Raw genomic sequence first — 13,852 nt, 5'->3', positions numbered from 1 at the left:
CCCCCCCTTGTTTTTCATTAAAAAATATTTAGGGCAAAAAAAAGAAAAAAAATTTTTTTTTTTTTTTTTTTTTTAGCGGTAGTGAGGCTATATTAATTGAACCTTTTTTTTTTTAAATAGCTGAATATTGCTAATGTCTTCCCCCTTTTTTTTTTTTTTCTTCTTTTTTTTTAAATCCAGATAAAAATGTCAGTTAATCTCAATTGCAATAACATATCAAAACGTGAAGTTCACGTTTTGGTATGTTATTTGGAATTGTGAATAATTCCAAATCAATTTTGGCATGTTACATTTATGTACATAAAATTGTAGACTTTTATTCATTCTCTACGGCTCCATAGGTAGAACAAGAAAAGTTTAAAAGCCCAATTCAAGTAAGAGGTTCATGCTGCTGTTGAGTGGTATGTGAACTTCTGAACACGCCAAACATTTCATTAACTTTTCCCTCTCCTCCTGACACCATCGCAACCTCGCCTTCCTTCGGTCTCTTCCTTCAGCTCATCAACTTGCGCGTCATAACTGGGTGTTTTCCCCATTAGCTTTCAAAGAGGCATACTCATCCATCAATAAGCATGTAAAATATTAAACGGCACCAAAATTGGTTAGGAGCTTTAAACTGCTATGTTCAGATGCCCCCATGCTTTTAAGTGCTGAATAATATATTTCAGTTCAATGTCTCAGACTCCATTAATGCTCCTGCTAAACGCTGCTGGGATTTCACCTCGCCTTTATTTCTCATAAACACTACCTCCGCCCCGACAGTCGTAACAGTTTTAGCGATCGCGGTTGCAGAAAGGGTTTGGTCACGCACGCGCACGCACGCACACGCAGGCGCGCTTCTTCTCGCTTATGTCAGTCACTCTGATGGTTTCTGTTGCCGAGCTAGCGAGGCGTACGTTCTGATGGTCCAAATCACCTGCTGCTCAAAGCGACGTTTGACTTAATTTTAAGAGTAATGGATCTCATCCGTCGGTGAACTCGGAAGCATTATATTTCGACATGCATGAGCGCACGGTTATTAATTCAGGTCTGGCGATGTTTTTGTCACAATCATTTACTGCCTGTGATTGTGTTACTGAATTTAGGAAAGCCTTAAAGTTTTCTAGTTTGGAAGAATTGCACTTTTTTTTTTCTTTTTTTTTTTTTTTTTTGGAACCAAAGATTTCATTGTATTCAGTCAGTCCACAGAGCCCATAAATAAAATCCAGTGCAATCACTGATTTATAAATCTGTCACAAATCTGTTGGACTTTGGGTTTAGTTTGCTTGTTTTGACTATTTAGTTTCATCTCATCTCTTTTATTTCTGTGATCCTGATCTTTAGTGTTAATTTTCTCACTGCCTACACATCTTGCATCTGTACATCTGTTTTCCATCTGCTCATTTACTCACCTGTGTTGCATTCAATAATCAAGCTCCCAGTATAAGAGCTTCTCTGTTTTATTCACACATTGTTAAATTCTACTGTTAATGCTGCAGATTTCCTGTTTTGATCAAGCTTTGAATTAAAATCTTTTTTTCTTTTTTTTTCTCTCCATTTTCGTCTTGATTCCTTGGCTCGGCTCTTTGGATATACAACATAACAAAATCAGTTTCAACAGTGTGTAAAGAAATCCAATTGTTTTGCAAAAGACTTGGATGTTTGTCAGTGGACAAATGGCATCATGAAGACCGAGGACCACAGCAGACATGTCCAAGAAAAGTTGCACAGGTTTCAAAAGGTGCTCGATTATGAAACGGTACTCCAACTTTTCAACAACTCAAAGAACACTAATAAGTCAGAAGTCCTTAAGAGGCCCAAGATATCTCTAGATGAGCTGCATGGATCTGTGGCTCAGGTGGGACAGCTTGGTGATCAGACAACTGCTGGTTGTCCATCCATACATTTTCTAACACCCTTGTCACCACTGGGGTCGGGAGGGTTGCTGGTGCGTATCTCCAGTTAACGTTCTGGGCGAGAGGCGGGGTTCACCCTGGACAGGTTGCCAGTCTGCTGCATGGCAACTTCTGGTTGTGCACTCTATAAATCTACTTTTCAAAGAGTAGATTTATGGAGTGCATAAATCGACTCTTGATGGGAAACAAACCATCAAGTTTAACACTTAAATTTAAATTAATGGATTTGGCAAAAGACGGCTTGGCGCCTGTCTCCAACGGTCTTTGGACAAAAAGTGGGGTACACCCTGGACAGGTTGCCAGTTCATCACAGCGTATCGGAGACAAATGGAACGATAAACATGCACATGGACACGTACTCTTGAGGGAAGTTTACAGAAAGAAAGAAATCTAAATTGCATATTTTTTCAACTGTAGGAGGAAGCCAAAGTACCAAAAGAGAATCATCACGCTAATTCAAACTTGTCTTCCTCTTTTGTAAACACTGCATAGATGCACATTTAAAAGAAAAAAAAATCTAGTTTCTTTTATAATCATATATATATATATATTCAAACTGAACCAAAGTCTAATTTCTTACATGAGTGCACAAACTTGACAAATCAGTCTGATTCAGCTTTTGGCAAGCACATTGCGAACATGCAAACTCCATGCAAAAAGACCCAAGGCCAGAATGTGAACTTCAGACCTTTGTGCTGCGAGGTAACAGTGCTAACCACTGCACACATTCCACTGCAGTGTGAATAAATTGGCAAAGGCTTTGTACAGCCTCTTTTCAGAATGCTACATTGTTACTGCAGAGACACATAAACCTTGAGGTAAGCAATGTGGAGCTAGGTTCATATAGGTTTTATCCAATTGTTTCTTGTAAGCTTTAGCACAAATATCGCCTTACAAGCTGGGTGTTTCTTCTCGTAGGTCACCATCTGCAGCACCTTACAGCTCCACTCTGAAAACATTTTGGAGGGGGGGGGTCATTTATCATCTAACCGAATTGACAGAGGAGAGAACACCTCTCTTGAGCCTTGCTGATGTAGCCGCCTCATGGTTATTTAATTACAGCACATTTTGCTTCCTGGAGACTGCAGAAGGCGATACACATCTTATTCCAAGAAGTGGATCGTAGATGTTACATAGTTGGGTCAGGTTACAGAGAAATCAACTCTAAAATGCTAAACCCCCTCACCGCATTACCCCGCATTCTCACAATAAGTCTAAACCTTCAACAAATGGGTCAATCCTGGGCTTGCAGATTAATGGCTATTGACATCCTTAATTGATTTCTGTGGGAAACGGTTTCAGGCTCATCCTACTGAAAGCTTAGAACCATCACAGACACCAAGCCTTTTTAAAAAAAATTGGAATATGTTTCAGGTGTGCCTTGTACCATAGATCAGGTACAATCCTGATCTACCCTTTGAACTCTAATAGGTTCATGAGAGTTCAAAAATAGAACTTGGGTTGTAGACTTGGGCTGTGTTTCAGTTACATTCTGACTAGCCTTAAGTTAGCAATTAACTTTAGTGTCGTTCGCAGTTTTCTAAGCTCCCCAAAACACCATAGCTAAACAGAGTGGCATAAAACCGCTAAGATGGGCAACTTTATTCAAACTCAGCAGCTTACATTTACAAACTGACAGAAAAATTAGCAGTTTGTTTTTCTTTTTTCAGAATTTAACTCCAACTTTAGTTGTTCAAAACTGAACTGAAATACATCAAAGGCAGACTTGAGAAATTTGAAATGATGAAAATGAAAAATGTAATCGTGCCATCTGTGTGGAAAAACTGAATTCAGGATTTGCACTCACATAATTATCTAAATGAAAAGTGAGGATCATTTGGTCCTACTATGGAGCCCTGAGGAACTCCTTTTGTAAATTTGGGGAAAATCAAACCAAACGTGTGGTAAGTGTAATTCTCTGAAAAGGCACCAGCTAAAATTGAAATCGAAGACCCACTCTCTATATTTTACTAAATTTGCTAAGTTCGTCTACAAGTCTGGTGTTGTGCCATTAAATAAAACTTTAATGAGAGAAATGTCTCTCTTAATTAGAGTTTGCAAATTGGACTGAGTTTAGGGATTCATCCCTCTATGCATCTTTTAAATTTTGAACAAGAAAATGTACATCTTTTGTGAAGTGCATCTGTTCCCTATATTCTGTCTTTGCACATTTGATGGTCTGCTCAATAAAATGAAGACGGGACAGCTTGTGTTATGATGCATTGTGAAGTCAGTGGTGTTATCTGGTTCAAACCAGTCGGTGTTCAAAAGATGGATCAGTTCTCTGATGAAGACCCAAGCCAAACAACAATGATTGAGTGCACTGTGTGTTTAAGCTCAGCAAATTTAAAAGATTTCTTGGCACCTCAAGCTTCAGCTTCTTTAATTATCCCTTAAAAGTTGGACACATAAATTACAAAACATGTTTTTTATTACTTGAGAGTAATTATTCATTTAGCGCCATCCAAGGTTTTATACACCAATCAAGAGCTTTGCACCGTCTTCTTAGACTTAGGAAGTTTTTTTTTTGGATTCTGTCAATGTTGATCATCGAGTTGCTCATTTCTTGTTCTATCTCAGTAAACAGAAGTAGGAAAAGACCTGCTGTGACCTGCTAGTACAAAATGTATGGTAAAATCTACTGATCAGTTTTTAGCAAAAACAAGCAATCAAATTAAGAACATGTAATGTTGTTAATAAAACATAAGCTCTTTTGAAATGCTGCTTCTCTGCTTGGACAGAAATGTTCAGATAGTAAACATGCTTGTCTCTTAGGAACCAGTTAGCAACAAATGATGTTCATAAAACATAAGATTTCTTCTGCTCTTTTGAAATACTTATCGTGTTTTATTTACAACTTGACAAGAATTCCACAGTTGGTGAAATTTGCATAAAGTGAAAATGTTTTGTTTATCATTGATGGTAGATATATTATAAAACAGAGATTCAACACAAAGTCCAAATCTGATAGTAATTTTGTGGCACTGTGTTACCAGAAAACGCACTCGTCTCCTAGCAACCTGTTGCCAAGAAATGTTATTGCTCTTAAAACATAAGATTTCTTCTGCTCTTTTAAAACGGTATTTGTCGTATTTTACTTATGACTTAACAAGAATTGTGCAGTTGGTAAATTTTGAATAAAAGTGACTGGAAAACGTGCTTGTCTCTTAGCAACCAGTTAATAACAAATGCTATTGTTCATAAAACATAAGATTTCTCCTGCTGTTTTGAAATGGTAACACTTACGATTTAACAAGAATTGCACAGCTGGTGAAATTTGCATAAAGTGAAAATGTTTTCTTTGGCATTGGTGGTAAATATATTATAAAACAGACATTCAACACAAAAGTTAAAATGTGATGGTCACTTCGTGACCAGAAAATGGGCTCATTAAGACCACGACAGGGTTATGGTAATTGACTTGACGCCACCTGTTAATCAACCCAGTGGGTTGGTCAGCGACTGGCCAATCGGTGGTCTCAATCTGTTCCGAACTGAAACGCCTATGACCTTGACGAACTAAACATTCCCAACGTCATTACAATTGTGCTGTCACAGAGACGTGGTGAAAAGTAATTGGGGGTAAGAGGGGACGGTTAAATCTGTCAATGAGCAACATACAATTCTGACACACACTACCTGAAGCCTTTAGAGGGTGGAATACAGTTTAGTCCACTTCAAAAGTTTAAATGGCATGTGGAAATATGTAAAAGTTGAAGAAACGAATGGGTCAGACCTTATGAGTAGCTGAAAATCACTGTGTGCAACAGTGATGTAACTACCACATGCTCGTCTATAGAGGGGTAACTGCAAATACATCCCCCGTTATTTTAATCTTCATTACATTGTGTGCCTAACGGTTTACGATTGATACATGAAGCTGGGTCCAAGACGATGGCTGTGTGTTGACAATTGCATGTTGGAGGAAAGAAAAATGATCAGTCTTTAGTATTGAGGTTTATAGAATATATTCTATAAATACTTATGTTTATAGAAAAAAAAAAAGGGTTTTAGCTAAAATCAAAATTTACAAGTTCAAAGCAAAAGGAACAACGTGTATGCCTCCAGATTCTTGAAGAGTACTTGAAAACTGACCTCCAGCTCTTGGTGGCAGCAGCCAATGAGCTTTCCATTTCCACAGAGAGAAACGCACTAAACGCTGAAGGACCGCATGCCCGAATTAAAAAATGTACGCCACCTGGTTACTATGACAACATACAAACAATTCGCCTGAGTGAGCAACATTTGATATGGTTTCTTTATGAAAAGTCACAAAATTGACCCATATAGGGCTCAATTTAAGATAATCAGGGAGTCAAACTAACCCCTTGTTGGTTCTGGTATGAAAATTTCAGAAATTGCCTCTCAAACTGGCACTTCTCTGACTAGTTGCATAAGTCTGACTCCGGTCAGAACGTCTCTTTGCTTCTCTGGACCGAGATTATTCAGAGAGTTGTCTCTGCTGCACATAAAATGTTTAACCGGTCCGTTCCATCACAGGAGCACACCTCTGAGTCACTTTGAAAAGGAAACACTTAACTTTTACGTCAAAAAATAAACTGTAAAAGTCTGACCTAGAGCATCTGACAGCAAATTATCTTCAATTTTACCAAATAACCATCAAAGAAATGATAAAAGGAGATATAAATATCTGATTAATAAAGTAATTAGGTTAAAAAGAATCATAAAGCTTCCTTCCCTTCTTTATTGTGTCTAAACAGTCACAACCAAATTAGGGGAAATGCTTGAAAACAAAGAAAATGCCCCGCTATTCTTACTGAAATGATTTCTAATCCAACTTTAAGTTGGAGTCTGGAACAAACATTTAATTTCCTTTTGTGCAATTGCCTTATTATTTATACCCTTAAACGCTTGGCTGCATGAGTTGCTAATTTAAAAAGCACAAAACATGCTCCTTTAATTATTTAATATAAAAGATCCCTGGCTGTTAATTGCTTAATCAAAGCACAAATGTCTGCTCGAATCAGTTCCTCATATTTAAGATGTCATGCAAAAGCAGAGCGGTCTTAAGTGGTTACATCTGAAAAATGGCACACAAGTCTCAGTGCAAATTAATTAACATTAAATATATGTTGTTGTTTTTTAAGTGCCAGGAAGTCACTTGAGCGGCTTTTACTCAGTCTCTGCATGTCACATTTGACTATTTGTCACATTAGCAACCTATAAATTTACCTCAACTTAAATTAGACAGAATCCCTGCGAAGAAATTCTCGGTGGAAATGGTTCCTGCCATCCAGTTCATATTTCATATCACACCCACTGGCATTAATTGCATTCACATACCCAGACATTCCGATGGAAACTGCTTTTAATACAAATTACTTCAGACAGCGAGTAATAACTTTTCTCTCTTTCTCAACAGTTGCAGTCTCGCACATCTTTCATATTCAGGGCTCATGAGAATCCACCCACAGCCCTTTAATCAGAGCTCGTTTCTCCACATCTCTGCTTCACGCCTGTGTTTTTCCAAATGTCACTTGTCTTGACACCAGTTGAGGCTGCATATTGGATCAGATGCATCGCCAAAGAAATTATCTGCGAGATTTAATTCAGAACTTCATCAGCACAACTCCCTACCTAAAAAAAAAAAAAAAGACATATTGCAGTAGATAGAGTATCTTTGGTAACTAGATAAAATGACAAAAAAGGTCCATCAGCTTCCAAACTTTTTCTCTCCTTTTAAATGATTTTTTTCCAGGGTCTCTTTAAATTTAGATATACAGTAGAAAAGCATGCATCTCTCCAAATATCTTTTTTTCCTATTCACCCACAGTTCAGGCCCTGTAGTTTATATTGTTGTTCTATTTGTGCTCTGACCTTGCTCACCCCTTGTTCATCTCTTTTAAGCTACTTCTTGTGCCTGCTGATATTGTATTTGGGAAAGGTCCAGTCGGCATGATAGAGAGCTACTGCTACCGTTGTGCGGTTTTTGCCAAAAGATTTTTATTAAATTATATTAAATTATTTTGGTTGCCTGACTATCTTGGACTAAATGCTCAATGTTCTGTTCATAATCTGATAGTCCTGCAGAGTGGTTGTGGAATATTCAGCCAAACCACCTCAAGTATACAGCATTCTAAGATGAACACATTTTCATCAGTGCAGAAAGAGTGTTTGCATAGGACATCATGATGATTAAAAAAAAACAAAAACAAAACATTAACAGGTTGTTTCCGTTTTATTTGAGCATCACTTGTACAAGATTTGTTGCAGCGGTTTATGTATGCAAGTGGAGAATTCTCGCAGTAAGTAAACTAGAAAAGAACAGAATTAATCTGCTCTGTGAATATGTAAAACATCCTCTGACACAAAATGCCTTGCTTTGAAAAGCTTAAATATGCCCAGGAATTATTTCATGTTTGAAATTTTAAAGTTTGTTCACGCAATTTTCAGGTTAGGACCTATACGCATCAATGGATCTAGTTTTAATTTGTGTGAGCTTGACTTTAAATTAATTCTTGTGAAGTTTGAACTTCAAGCCTTCAAAGATCTCTTACATATGCAGAACTTTGGAAATGTGTTCACACTTTTATTTTTCCCCACGTTTTGTCGCGTTCTAGTCACACACTTTTACTGAGTTTTATGTGAGAAACAAAGACAAAGTGACGCATAACTGAGGAGAACTTTATATGGCTGTCAACATATTTTACAGATAGAAATCTGGCAAAAATATGTGGTCTGTAATTATTTAGCTCCCATTATTCAAATACCCTTAAAGACAAATTCCATGACAAAACACCTATTTGCAGAATATCCCACTCTTTAACCATTTCACGGGGCACAAGTACAATCCTACCAAGTCATGGTGAACCGCACAGGTTTTCAGGATGGGCAAGGAAAACATTAATCAGAGAGGCAGCCAAGAGACCCATGGTAACTGTAGAAGACCTGCTATGCAGGGTTCATTTCAGGTGGCACAATCTGTGGAGAGGACGACTATTAGTTGTACGCTCTACAAGTCTTGTTCTACTGAAAGAGTGAAGGAAAAAGGTTGTTGTAAGAAAGTTATATATAAAATCCAGTTTGCCAAAAAGCCCAAGTAGGAGAAACATCAATCATGGATGAAGGCACTCTGGTCGCCCACAAACAAAAGTGAACTGTTTGACCTAGATTCAAAATGCATTACACTTCTGATAGCATCACGCTGTGGATATGCTGCTGTATAGTTGTGTCAGGAAAACGGTAATCACCAGCAGCAAGTAACATTGTTGAACAAAAACTATTAGAGGATATACAAGCAACATATGACAAGTGCAGAGGTCAGCTATTTTGCAAGACAAAATCCACAAAACTGCAGCTGAGTCTACAGTAGAGCAAAGCATGGTCACGTGTTAGAATAGTCGAGTCAAAGTCCACACCAAAACCAGTCAAGAATCTACGTCAAAACTTGAAAAACTGGTGTTTTCAAGTAGATGAAAGAGTTCAAGTTCCGTCTTCTAATCTGACAGAGCTCGAGCGACTTTGCAGCAAAACGTGTTGCGAAAATATTATTCTTCAGATGAACAAAGCTGGACATACTGCAAAACTCTGGAAGTTGTAATTGCTGCAAAAAAAAAACAACAAAAAAAAAAGTCCTGGGTTAGTGCAAATTAACAAATGCATGCCACGCTTTTCAGATATTATTCGTTGAAAAATCTTGAGTGCTGCACTTTCTTCGATTGGGATGCGCCTCAAAATTCCAACAAAACAAAAGCACAATGAAGTGAGTGGCTGGCGGTGACAAAAATGCGAATCATAAACAGTCAACACGTTGTTTAATCTGAATAATTAACAGATTATATGGGATTATAAAAGCAAAAGGTAGCCTATTGTTAGAAAAACAAAACAGATCTTCATGTGAGCCAATTGAATAGTGATATCTATTCCATGCAACCAAAACAAACGAAAAGGGGTTTTTTAAAACCTATTTAGGTTTTATTTAGGTCTGTGAAATGTCTTATCTGAATGATTATGGCACAGTGAGGAGTCTGTCTTCCTGAAGGGAGGGATTGTTTCAAACAAAAGAGGTCACCAGCAGTGCAACGGCAGCCTTTCCTTCTTAACGACGCCTTAGAGTCAGAGCCTATCATTCCCCCTAATTATTGTTGATTGCATTCATTAAGTCATGTCCCGATATCTTGGAGGCGCTGTTGGTGGTTTAGACTAAATGGCAGCTAAGGGTTAGCTTGTTTCTCTGCGCTAATTGGACGTCAGGCCAACACAGAGAGAAGAAAGCGCAGCTCATCAGCAGACTGTCCATTGTCGGATGTAATTCCTCTAAGCTGGCAGACCCCTCGCAGAGCAGACTGAAGCCCAGGGTTGTGATACTCGCGAGGTGTCAAGCACCTCGCCACGGAAATCCCTCAAGCTCTGTTTTAATGAAATTAACAAGCCTATTAAAAAATCCATCGCGCTGACATCTGACACAGCAGTAGGCTATAAGTCTTAAATAAACTTTTCACCGAGTTGCTGGAAACTTAATAAAAGAAACAGACATTTTCTGTCTTTTATTTTTTTTTTTTTTGTATCCATTCTGTAAGAAATTGTGCTCTGGACAAGCTTCTTCGACTATTTTTATTTTTTTTTTTAAAAGCACTGAGATAAAAGAAACAGTAAATGCACTGAAGGCACCAAAGGGAAATATTTTCGTCTGTGGGATACATTTCCCCTGAAAAGAGAGAGAGGAAAGATTAGAAAAGCACTCTGGGAGCAATTCTAAATCTCACAGATCAGCAGTGAAGGGACAGCCAAGCTGGCAACAGAGATATGGAGGCACAATGGTGAATCACTCCCACGCCTTCCCCTGAACAATACAAGGAACTCAGAAATACCAGGGCACCTATGTGCTCACTGTATATCTGCCCAAGTTTATATATTCATAGACAAGCACCCCACAGGGATGCCGAGATTATTACCATCCTGTATGTGCTTTCACTTTTAGACATTTTATTATTTTTTTTTCATACTTCTGCTGGGCATAAAATGTCCTTCCGCACTAAACAACTCTAATACAAGTAAATTGGTATTTAAAAAGTGTAAATTTAGGTGAGCCAGCATCAGTCAACACGCAGTGCTTGCAAATCCACTTTCCGGAGGTGAAGTGGAGACATTAGACCCCCCCCACACCTTCCCCTGATTCACTCCCTCCCCAGTTTTTCCTCTGCCCTGGTTTTCCTCATCAGCTCCAATAAAATCTCCTCTCTGTCCTCTTAATGCAGCTTTTTGCTGGTGTCTGCACATAAAAGATCTCGGGGCTCTTCTCTGCATTACCGCGAGTGAAAAGCGAGAGAGAGGCTAAAGAGTGATCCCATTCCTCAGGAGCTTGCCGTGTGAAGACCCACGCAAAAACTTTTTTTATACGTGTGTGCACTTTCCCACTTTCAGAGTGTGCGGCTGTGGATCAGAAGGTAAACATTTTTTTTTTCTTTCCCCCTTAATACTCCCTCAGATGCTTTCCTGTTACATATATAAGAGTTCTTAAAGAGACTTAACCTATGATTATTTTTGAAGTTTGAAGCCTAAAAGGAGAAATGTCAACTATAAACAACTACTTTTGTGCATATGCACATTAATTATAGTTGATATCATATCTAAATGGGTCACCTTTTTTACCATTTGTCCATCTGTATAAGTGCTTGGACAATGGAACAAGTGGAACTACTTCCCCATTTTCAAAAAGACGGGCTGCGAACGTACATTTTTTGACAGTGTGACAATTGCATAAAAATACATATATTCTTGGTTTAGTTTTTAAACTAGCAGAGTAAAAATAAAAAAGTGAGACGACCACTCAAGTTTAGTCCCACCCCCCTTCCACCTCCAAGTCAGTCAAGTCAAACTCAGCCGATCTGAATATAAAAGTCACATTCTGAAAGACGAACTGCATTCTTGGTGCAATATGCACCCTCTGGTGCGCACATTGAAAAAATGCAGGTGAGGGGTTTTCTTTACAGAGCACAGTGCATGTTAAGTGTGTCATTCTGTACAATATTTTGTGTGCATGTCTCGTATCACAGAGTCCTAGATTCTCTACAATCTAGAGAACCTAGATTCTCCAGAATCTAGGTTGATGCCAATCTGAGCACATCCACAGTGGTTGGGCAGGACTCAGTTATTTACTATAAATCGGCACATTAGCCAGATCCGTTCTGGCTGCAACTACAACAATCGAAACGAGAAAGCACCACAAGCAATCCACGCAAACTTAGATCTTTAACCCCAATAATGTAACCCTAACAAACAGAAAACTTGGTCATAAAATTAAGTATGCGCTGAATATGGCTTTCACACACACACACACACCTCCAAGTTGCACATAACAGCTGGTCGCTAAAGCAAAACCCAACAAAAAAATAAATGAGTCATTAAAACTGATGGCAGTGATTCTACAGCTTAAATTAACAAAACCTGGACGAAGAGTTGTATAAAATCTATGCAAGACAAGTATATGCCCTTGTCACAATGAACAAAAGATGCTTGAGAAGCTTATGTAGCTAGTTCTATTACTAAATAAACTATTTTCTAACACCAAGCTTGGCCCTTTACAAAACAGCCAACCAGATGGCAAAAGAGCTGCACAAAATCCTTCAAAAGCAGACAATTAACAAAACGGGCATACAGAATAAATCAAAGTTAGGGATCTGAAGTAAAATGTCACAGTGCGACTGCGTAATGAAAGCCTTCGTGAGTGAAAAGTTCTTAGGCTTGGATTTTAAAATGCCCTGAGGTCTTTTATTGAGTGTAAATCCAGAGGAAGCCGGTTCCACAGTCTGTAGGCCGTGACCACGAAAAGAATATTATTCAAATTTGCATTTAAAATGGGTCAAACTGGTTTAATGGTCACGGCAGTAAATTAAATTGGTAAATTAATACTCATAGTATTATGCGATAGTTAATACAGTTTGATGCAGAAAGTAAAAACATCTGCTTCCCCCACAATGGTAAGTTAAAGAACTAAACAACTTCAGCTTTTATGGGCTGCTCAGACTTCCTTGATTTGTTTCTTATCCTTATTAGCTTATTTATTTACATAACGTTAAACAAGTAAATGTCAAATCTTAAAGAAAAAAACAAAAACAATCATTAGCTCATCATATTTACTTTATATAAAAGAGCTATATTAAAAAAAAAATACATGTGGTGAATTACAGTGAAACGATTGAAGACTGAAAGACTCTCACACGAGAACATATAAATTGTTCAATCTACCAGGCAACATCCAATAGAGTCAATTAAAAACGACAAAAAAAAAAAATCAAGCTCTCTTTAAAGCTTTAGGATGAAAAGAAGAAACCATTGAATAACTTTTTGGTTTGTTCTCCCTTCTCTTGGCGAGAAAACACTTTCCAAAACTGAGGACGCCGATATACGAGTCGACATTTTAAGGGAAACGCCATCACTGTGTGAATGGCGGCTGTCGAATCTAAAATCAAACCCATCTCCGTTCGGCTCGCTGAAAGGTTAGAAAACAGTTGGGTATTAGCCTCAGGTGCATAGTTTGATATCCTGTCAGAACCAAGCTGCCTCTCGCCTCAAAAGAAGAATTACTTCCATTGTAAGAAAGTCTAAATCTGACAGTAAATGTAGCTATTATTTATAGGAGAAATGTGAAGGGATGTCTTTCATCTGACATGGCTCGTCTTTCATAATAACAATGTTTATTTTTGGAATTTCCATTTTATGACTGTGGAAATGTCAAAGCAGGAACTTTTTTTTTTTTTTTTTGGTTACAATACAGCCAGAGGATGAGAAAAACACTTGAATTTCAAGGCCCGTGCAATTACTTCCTTAGCGCTAAACACGGCCATTAACGTTCCACTTCAGCGAGGCCATTTTCTCACGTGGAGAGGCTGCCGTCAGTCACCAACAACCAACAGATTTGTAAATGAACTGGGGGGGGGGGGGGGCATACAAAAAAAAACCCACTTTTTTTTTTTAGGGGCCCCCTTTTTTTAAAA

The 13,852-nt window shown here is 38.2% G+C and overlaps 2 long non-coding RNA genes across 2 annotated transcripts in view; one reads left to right on the top strand and one right to left on the bottom strand.

The window, feature by feature from the left end:
- Window positions 1-13,852, top strand: part of LOC106952913 (uncharacterized) — a 46,987-nt gene that overhangs the window by 25,181 nt on the left and 7,954 nt on the right. The window contains exon 3 of the long non-coding RNA XR_001426070.1: window positions 11,114-11,302. This is a non-coding gene — a long non-coding RNA (uncharacterized LOC106952913). The remainder of the gene's footprint in view (window positions 1-11,113; window positions 11,303-13,852) is intronic.
- LOC106952914 (uncharacterized) overlaps window positions 10,485-13,852 on the bottom strand; it is an 8,194-nt gene continuing 4,826 nt past the window's right edge. Inside the window, exon 2 of the long non-coding RNA XR_001426072.1 lies at window positions 10,485-10,563. This is a non-coding gene — a long non-coding RNA (uncharacterized LOC106952914). The remainder of the gene's footprint in view (window positions 10,564-13,852) is intronic.

The sequence above is a fragment of the Poecilia latipinna genome, unplaced genomic scaffold (genome assembly GCF_001443285.1).
Source record: "Poecilia latipinna isolate Pla-1442-1.1 unplaced genomic scaffold, P_latipinna-1.0 Scaffold546, whole genome shotgun sequence".
NCBI classification, from domain to species: domain Eukaryota; kingdom Metazoa; phylum Chordata; class Actinopteri; order Cyprinodontiformes; family Poeciliidae; genus Poecilia; species Poecilia latipinna.
Note: the sequence above shows the minus strand (reverse complement) of the source record. Positions and strands in the feature narration are given on the sequence as shown.